Source organism: Amphibalanus amphitrite, unplaced genomic scaffold, assembly GCF_019059575.1.
Source record: "Amphibalanus amphitrite isolate SeventyFive unplaced genomic scaffold, NRLGWU_Aamphi_draft 000868F_arrow, whole genome shotgun sequence".
In the NCBI taxonomy this organism is placed as follows: domain Eukaryota; kingdom Metazoa; phylum Arthropoda; class Thecostraca; order Balanomorpha; family Balanidae; genus Amphibalanus; species Amphibalanus amphitrite.
The window spans coordinates 110,141-119,940 of NW_024882362.1; positions in this window are offsets into that span (position 1 = coordinate 110,141).

Consider the following 9,800-nt stretch of genomic DNA (forward strand, 5'->3'; position numbering starts at 1 on the left):
GTGTCAGGTGACAGGTGTCCAGTGACCGGCACCCAGTGACCATTGACCTATGACCGGTGACCAGTGACCAGTGTCAGGTGTCCAGTGACATGTGTCCAGTGACCAGCGGCGTCCAGTGACCGGCGTCCAGTGACCGGCGACCGATGACCGGTGGTGGGCGTCCCACTCCAGTAGCTGAGCGGTGGCAGGGTGGTGAGGTGAACAGGGTGGTGAGGTGGACAGGGTGGTGAGGTGGACACTGGACAGGGTGGTCAGGTGGACAGGGTGGTGAGGTGGACAGGGTGGTGAGGTGAGGTGGACAGGGTGGTGAGGTGGACAGGGTGGTGAGGTGGACAGGGTGGTGAGGTGGACAGGGTGGTGAGGTGGACAGGGTAGTGGAGGTGGACAGGGTGGTGAGGTGGACAGCTGTGAGGTGGACAGGGTGGTGAGGTGGACAGAGTGGTGAGGTGGACAGGGTGGTGAGGTGGACAGGGTGGTGAGGTGGACAGGGTGGTGAGGTGGACAGCTGTGAGGTGGACTGGACAGTGGACAGGGTGGTGAGGAGGACAGGGTGGTGAGGTGGACAGGGTGGTGAGGTGGACAGCTGTTCCGCCGGTCACCACAAACAGTTGAGGAACCAGAGACCCCCCCCCCTCCCAAGCTGGCCAGAGGGTCTCGGCGCTGCGCGCAGTCGGCGGTCCTCCACTCAGCAGTGCTCACTGTGCTAGGCTTTCCAGCAGGTATTATCTGCGGCGCGCTGAAATCCAGGTGACTCGGAGCTTTTCCGCTTTCGTTACCGTATTGGCAACGCTCGTGCTTCGTCCATTTCATGACGCTTTAGTCAACCTCTCACATCTAACTATTTGTTTCATTCAGAAAGAGAAAACACAATCTGTTGTGACTCAGTGCACTTCCCTTCCAAAAAGCTTATTTTGCATGCCTTAAATGCGCTCAGATCAGACCGTGTGCAGTTCACCTCATGCAATCAGCTCCATGTGTCGTGAATAAACAATGCACCTCAGATATGATTTATATCGCGCGAGATACCTCATTTCGTTTGTGCGGCCTGTTCTGACTCCATTTGCGTTGACAGGGCACGGCCGGCTGAGGACGGCCGCCGCTGCACGGACGGCTGACAGGAGACGGCGGGCGGCGGCCGGCTGCCGGCGCCGCCGCGCGTGACGCCGCTTTGTCCAGCCGTCGAGCCCGTTGCGTGGCCGGCGCGGCAGCAGCCCGAGCGAGACGGCTCCTTGCGACACCGCGGACAGAGAGACAGACACATGTGGGCCGGCGCGGCGGCCGAGCGCCAGTCGCGCGCCGAGACCACCCGGTACGGAGCGCTGCCGGCCGAGCTGCTGGGCACCATCCCGCGGCGCGTGCTGCTCCAGCAGGCCGACTGGCCCGGCCGGCGGGTGCGCCGCGCGCTCCGACACCGGCGCACCGTCTGCCTCACCGCCGAGGACCTGATCGAGCCGGACGACAGCGCCGACAGCCGCTCGCCGCCGCGCAGTGTCAGCCCGGACCTGAGCTGTCGCACGGCCGCCGTCCGGGACAAGATCCGCAACTGGAACCGGCTGGCAGAGGCGGCTCTCTCGGCGCGGCCGCCGTCCCCGCCGCGACCGCGGCTACGGAAGCGGCACACCATCTCTGGCGCGCGGCCCGCTCGGCCGACGCGGCCGCGGGCGCCGCCGACGGTCATGGGCGGCGGCCCGGGCGGGGGCGGCGGCGGCGGCGGCGGCGGCGCGCCGACCGTGCTCCTCCAGACGTGGGAGGCGCGCCGTAACTCTGGCGGCGCTCGGTCGGCGCCCGGCTCGCCGCCGGCCTCCAGTGACGAGGAGCGCGGCTCGCAGTGGTCGGAGGCCGACTCGGACCGCGGCCCGCCCGAGGTGGAGGTGTTCTCGGTGGCCACACAGACCCACTACGTCAGCAAGGACGTGCGACGCGTGCCGGTGGCCGCCAATGAGGTGTACATGGTGCGCGTATGCGAGCCGCCGCCGTCTCCGGGGGACGCCGCCGGCGCCGTGCCCATCCCCGTCATCTACGACCCGGCGCGGCCCAAACACACCCAGGAAGGTGAGAACTACTCTCAGTCGTATGCCGGAGGGCTATGGACATATTCCTAACAAATGGTACTGTAAAGATTCATTGACTTGTCATGTTCAATTTTTGGCAAACACCGTCCGTAAAATTTGACGCATTTTTACAGCATGTTCGTTCCATTTCCAATGCATGAGTTAACCCGCGCTCCGCTGGGGTCTGCCAAACAACGCGCCCTGCTGGGGGGGGGGGCAATTTGCCCCCTAAGATCTCGAGAACCACGCAACATAGCGACAAGCGGCAAACGGTGTTGGATAGCCCCATCAGGGAACTACCTTGTGACCCAATTTCGTTGACCTAGGTCAAACCGATGACGGCCACAGGTCAGGTCAACTGTGGATTTTTTACCGTTTACAGGCATTTCAAGAAATGCGTTATAAAATCGAGTAAAATACATTTCAGTGAAAATCATTGGTGGGGGAAATGTTCGTCAAACACATATTTTGCTATTTGAGGTCACTGATACCAGGTCAGGTCACAGAGGTCAGGTCACTGAGGGTCACAATATGAACATATCATGTGATGCATGTTTTATGGTTCGTTTTATATGCCAAATACGATTATGTGGGTCAGGCAGCCTTTGGGGTCAGTTTAGATTATGTTCCGGTGAAGGTCAGGTCAAGGTATTAGGTCAAATTTCAAAGTTGATATTTCTGCATAAAATGAGTATCGATTCGATGCAGCTCGTCACGGGGAGTTCAATGGTGGTTTTTGTTTTGCGCTACGTGGTCTAGAAATGCTAAAAATTGAGTTTAAAATTATGGCGTCATCAATTTTGAAGTTTTTTCGCTATAACTTGGCCAAAAAAGGAGGTATAATCATTTTTTTTGAATTTTTGGAGTCAAAATATCTTTTTTTTTATCCGAGATAGCAGTTTTGTAGAACTATTTTTTGCTACATGATCATATAAAGAACTTTGAAATTACTTGGTGACTGTAGCTTTGTGAGCGTTTCAAGATTTCATGTTTTTTGCTCATTGTTGCTCGAGCATGACCTCAGTTTGACCTCAATAACTCCTGACCTAAGGTGACCTAGGACTTGAAATTGGGTGTGGAGGTGTCAAATTGATGCCCGTGAAGGTGCTGAAAATTTGGCGGCGCCACAGGGGGGCCAAATTGCCCCCCCCCCCCCAGCGGGGCGAGGGTTAAGTAAATCGCCACTATTCCTTAGCTTGTTTCCAGATGTCACTATTCGCTCCGCTCAGAACTTGATTTATCATATACATTATGTTTCATCACTTTCAAGCATGGATTGTGCAATGAAAGCACTGATTAACCCTCGCCCTGGCAGGGCATTTTTCATAACACGGCCTGGCAGGGGGGGGGGTCGATGCGACCCCCCCCCCTCGCGATTGGCTCCTATGGCACCTAGAAACACCAAATTTGCTAGGTAGGTGGGCCCCCTAGAGTTCTCGCCCCCTGTGCAAATTTGGTTGCTCTAGGTCAATATTTAGGGTGGTTTTGGGGAGTATTAATGTAAATATTTCGCTAAAAACAGGTCAAAAGTGTTTCGCTTATAACTTTTGATCTAATTAAGACAGAGCAAAAATAAAAGCCCCAGTGAACTCAGCACGTTAAGGCACGTCGAATGACATACTTTTTAGCTTGCTAAGTGCACTTAAAGTTTTTTCTTAATTTTTAAGTAAACTTTAATTAATTAATTAAGTCCAGGTTAACCAAATTGCATCATATTGCATATCATTCGATTCGGCTGATCACCAGGAACACAATGACACCATTTTTTAAGCTCTAGCGTCATTATGTGCCAAGTTATTGGTAAAAACGTCATTTGACCTCAGTTGACCTCATTTGACCTGACCCATGGATAAGTACACCAAACAAAGAAGCACCAAGTGACCTGCTGTCAAGTACTGTGGTTTCAAAGCACAAAAGTGATAGAACGAAGCGGATATCTCCAGTACTTTCCGAATTTAGTATTTTCCCATAGGCTTAACATTACGACGTCGGACGTAATGACCTCTAACTGACCTCAGGTCAGTGACCTCAAAAAACCCGAACTGTATGTTATACAACTCGGTGAACTTAGCACATCCTGAAAGTTTGAAGGAAATCAGTCCAAAACTGTGAGTTGGACAGGTGCAAAAAGAAAATTGAAATTTGACCATGATCTTGTACCGGTATTTCTGACCTGGTGACCTGACCCAAGGTCACCCGGACCTGAAATTTTCAGGTCATATGTAAAAAGGTTGCCCCATAGGCTGTGCAAAATTTGGCGCGCCGTTTTTACGCTATCTTTGAAAAACCTTAGGGGGTCGCATCGACCCCCCTGCCAGGGCGATGGTTAAGTATTTTATTAATAATTGCTTTTTATGAATGCCGTTCATAAGTTATCGCACGTTGACAAATAACAGCATTAGGGAATAGGTATATCACCAGTCTGAGGTCAAGCTTATAGTACCTAATTCACTCAATGATGCACTGAAGTTGGTAAGAACAAGTGGTAAAACTTCCAGATAAAATCACAAATATTTGTGCCTTTAAAATGTGACTGAAATGGACAAAATGGATGCTGTAAAAATGTGCTGCACCATAGATAACATGAATGGCTGCACTTTTGGGTGGCTCAGGTCAGAGCTGATGTCTTTCGTCTTCATAACTAGGTAAAATAGCTATTCAGTTCAGCATTCCCACCCATCAACCAACTCACGCTTGCCATAAACCGTTTTAAACTATATAATCATAAAAAAGATCGTCTCATTGAGTAATAAACTATGGAAGTTTGTTACAAATTGCCATTTTTTCAAATTGCCTGTGAAACATAGCCGACACTCTCGTTGAGGTGCTCCGTGTGCTATTCTGAGTCACCCTGAGGCGGCTGAGTCACCGTGGGTATATAGTCACCCTGAGGCGGCTGAGTCACCGTGGGTAGTCAGGGTAGTCACCCTATGGCCGCCCGTATCCGCCGTGTGCCCAGCTGTGGTAGTAGTCCGCTCCACGGCGGCAGCCGCACACCGGCATCCGACCGGCCCCAGACCCCTCCAGACCCTCCGGTCAGCCCAGACTTCCATACACTCTCCGGCCAGCGCGGGTCTGAGCTCGGGCCGCGGGCTGACCCTCTGTCCAGCGCCGGTCTGAAGAGCCCCAGACCCGTCCAGACCCTCCAGCCAGCGCCGGTCTGAGATCAAACCGCGGGCCGTCTCTCTTATCACCGCGCCAGTCTAAGTCCGGGCCGCCGGTCGCACACAGACCCTCCCAGGCCGCACACAGACCTTCCCAGACTGCACACAGACCCTCTCCACACAGACCCTCCTGGGCCGCACACAGACACTCCCAGACCCTCCTAGGCCACACACAGACCGCACGTACACAGAATCGCCCGGCGCCGGTCTGAGTCCGGGTCGTGGAAGGGAAACCAGCGAGTCGTACTTCCTGTCCAGCAGATTCCCGTCCGTCCGTCCGTCCGTCCGACCCGCTGACCGAAGCTGAGCTCCCGGCCGCGCACGCCGCACAATGGACCGGACACTCCTTTGTTCAGAGCTGTGTCCGAAATACAAAACAAAACCAGCGGTTAGCGGCTGATCGCCAGCATCGTAGTGCGCTGGTGATCTATACTTATGGAGAACGGCAATGTTTAGGCATCCTGCTGTTTTGCATATCCGTTTCTGATGACTGATCAGCAAAAGCAGCAGTTTCGTGTCGTATTTCCCAGTCAGCGGAACCGTTCTTGTAGGATAACTGTAGCACGACGTTTTTGTTTCGTCCATGCCACCTCTGTTATTGCGGAAACGAGCCGCTTGTCACGAGCTCTGTCGCTACAGCGCTGGCTGCGACAGGCTTTGTTTTCAAAGTCGCAGTTTGTGGGACAACTTTCGCTGCTTAGAGGACAGCGGAATGACCTATGACAGACCTGCACGGCGGGCAATCCTGGCGCCGAGCGCCTGTTGACGGATGTGTCTGAACTGTCACCACTATGTCGCAGGCCAGAGCCCCTCGTGACGCCGAGAGGTGTATACCAGTCCGGCATTTACCGGCCGGTAACCGTGCGCGCAGAAAGTGAATGGCCGCAGAGGGGAGGGGAGGGGGCGAACCGTGACGGCAGGGCGTCTGGAACGGGCCTGAAAATGACCCCGTCAGCCCGCGCGCACCGGAACGGGGCGGAGTGGCGCCGGGCCCACTGCTAGAGCCGCGGAAACAGGGAGTAAAATACAGGACCCTTCACCCGGTGCAGACCTCTCGGTGATAGAGAACGACCTGCAACTACTGACAGCCCACCGAGTTGCACATCCGAGGTTTTCTCAGAGGTAGAGACATGAAGGGCTGGGTCTGATAATATTTATCGACAGTCGAAGTCGACTGTGTCTGGGCAAATTATGCTCAATCAACCTGCATTCCGTTTACTCGTGAGCTAAGACCGTCACGACTCGGCGGTCCCAGGGAGCACAGGAAGCGTCACACCGAGTGGCGTCGTGACGTCACGGCCGGCGCCAGGTGGCCCGGCTCGCCGGTCCGCTGAACAGGTGCCGGGCCGCCGGCCGGGCCCGGTCCCGGGCCGCCGGGTGCGCCCGCAGTCCGACCGCCAACAGTCGCCGCCGCCGGCAGCGCCCGTGATTGCATCTCGGGGTGTCCGTGAGCGCGTGTGCCGTGATATCCCGCCGGCGCGGCTGGTGAAGGTGCGGTGTTACGAAGTGGCTCACGCCGGCGAGGCTGCGAAAAGTGTCGTGTACCGTAGAATGAGAAGAGATTCATTCGGTGCTTTGGACCGATAGGAAACAAAGGCATTTGCGTGCAATGCGGTGAAGGAAGTTGATTTGGTAAGTTTTCTGTCGAAACTGATCATTTTTGCGACCACTGCACTCATTTCCTGCAATAAGATGGTAAATTCCTGTTCTACATGCATGGTAAGTTCTGTTCTACATGCCATGCATGGTAAGAAAACCGATTGCTCAATGGTGATCACGATCAGTACATGATCACTTTCATGATCCGAAACCAATGATATCGCGCCGCTGGCCCTTGAATAGTTGATCACGATCCATAATCAGTAAAGCAGTGGTGGCTTATGCATTATGAAGAGTCAATCAGTAGGTAGGTGTGTTTTTCTGCCACGTGTAATGTGGAATAGGTATCATCATTATTTGCAAACAGCTACATTTCCCCAACAGACATCATGGGAAGAAAACGATATAGATCCCATTCGGAGAAATGAAGAACCCTCCATATCTAATATGACACGTTTGGTATCTTACCCACCACACGCTATATCGCTAGGGGAAGAATTTTGTCATTGTCACGGTACTTAAGTGCTTTTTATGGTAGTAACATCAATCGGGTAAATCATAATTGCTTTTGTTTCAAAGAATCTTCCAAATAATTCCCTTTAGACGGCAATAAATGATTGAACTCAGCTATTCCGAGCCACACACCTCCTGTATCCCCCCCCCCCCCCCCCACTGTATCGTCTGTGAGAGGACAGGAGACGGTAGCTTTAGTAAAGATAGCTCCTGCGCGGGTACTGTTATTGGCCGAGGTCACCGCTGTATTACGGAGCGCGCATGCCCCAGTCTTCTGGCCGTGCGTCTGCTACAGCCGAATGGCCGGGATATATCCGGGGCAGAACCACCGTCTTACTGAGCGGCCGGGGGTGTATGTCTCCGCTGAACGGACGGGATATCCGGGGCAGAACCACCGTCTTACCGAGCGGCCGGGGTTGTATGTCTCTGCTGAACGGCCGGGAGATATCCGTCAAAGACAAGTGACTTTGACGGATGGGCGACCGGAGTGTGTGCCACAACTGAGTGGTCGGGAGATATCCGTCAAATATGGGAACATGCATCAGGGACGCGTGGCAGATCTGCCCACTGCCTCTGAGCGGCCGGGGTGTCTCCCGCGGGTGCCAGCTCCCCGCAGATCTGCACTCGGTTCCCGTCGGACTCCGAACGGTGTCGGACAACGGGGGCATCCACTGCGTCCACCGCGTACACCGCGTCCACCACGGCGTCCAACGTGTCCACTGCGTCCACCGAATTTGCCACGTCCACCGAATCCGCCACATCCGCCGCGTCAACCGAGTCCACCGCGTACATAGATTCCACCGCGTCCACCGCGTCCGACCGGACGGGAGACCGATATCTGGTGGAAAGTGGACAGACCTTCATGCTCGTGAAATCGTTTGGTCATTGTTTAGCTTTCAGAGTGTGTGTATAGCGTGCAACTTTGCACAGGCATTATGCCATATGCATTTTTTTAAGATAAGGATATGAAACGAGTTACAAACGCTCGAAATACTCACAATGCCACTCAACTCAATGCTTTGGCACTACCTGCCATGAAACAAGCCTATCTCAAGCAATCGACTTTGCGTCATAATCATATTCATCAGTAGGTACTACCTAAAACCAAATGTAATTTGAACTTTGGAGCATATCAACTGTCAGCATAATTTGCCAATTAAGGTAACACAGAGAAAAATTACACTGGCATAGTCAGATCGTTTTAACGTTAATTCATTTTAGTAGGTAATACTTGTTCGAGTAAACGCCGATCAGCTGACACGGTCCTGGATGACACGGCCGGATGGACACACCCGCACGGACGGTGTGCCCTTGCCGGCCCGATGACGCGTTCGGACCGTGACGTCATTAAACCGCCGTCACGGAGCCAATGGGCGCAGCGTGTCAGGGGCACAGCTCGTGCGTCACGTGGCCAATAGGACGGGCACGCGCTCACCTGAACATCATCAGAGCTGCGGCGTGCTCTTTTCTGGATCATCACCGCTGGGGAGCGGGAGGGCACGGACTCACTATGCAGATAGTGATGGTCTCTCCCGTGACACAGATTCAGGACGCATCCCTTCAGTGATTGAAATACCTTCTTGACAGAATCCGAATGCTCTGAGCTAGCCATCTTTTATGCGTTTTCCTCATGCTGGATTGAATTCGGCCGGCCTACTCTGGTCTATTGCAGGGCAGAAGATGATGAGATGGGATGATCAAATTAGCCTGAGTCGGCCATCGACTGGTGAGCCGTGCAAGTTCACCCCTTTAGGCCTTTAGGTCAATTGGACGGGCAAATGGACGGGCAATTAGGACCGGCATCTTTCCAAAACATGTTTTCTCTGGAGGTGTAAGGATATGCGGCAAAGGCTTTCTGTTATATTGAAATGGGTTTACCATTTTTTTTTGCGATTTGGGCTCAACATAAGAACCATTGTCTAAACATATCAATATGAGAGCGTTGTCTCTAAGCAGCTCTGTATGACATTGAACAAATAGGCAGCCACCAAATTTCCCGCACCACCTATTGATAATGGGGGCGTCTTAGGAACGTGTCAGAACCTACAGGGGCATTCGCAGCGAGAAGATACGAGGAAATCAGGACCAGCATTTGCCATACAGGCTGCCAATCATCCAACACAGTGTAGATACCCGTATTAGCATGTTGTTGAGCCGAAGTAGTCTTCCTCGCTGTCGATTTGCGTCTGTTCACACCACGCCCGTTCGTCCGCAGGTCAGCCGCCCAAGCCACCGCGCATGTTGAACATCGAGAGCGGCCTCGACTTCACCCGCGACCCGCCCTCGTTCTCGTCCCTGGCCTCGGGCGCCTCCTCCGATGGCGGGGGCGGGGGCGGCGGCGGCGGCGGCGGCGGCGGCGGCGGCGGCGGCGGCGGCCGGCTCCACGAGGCCATCAACCACGACCTGGTGCTGGCTCACGAGGCGGCGCAGCGGGCCGCGCTGCAGCTGCGCTCCGGCTCGGTCAGCACAGAGG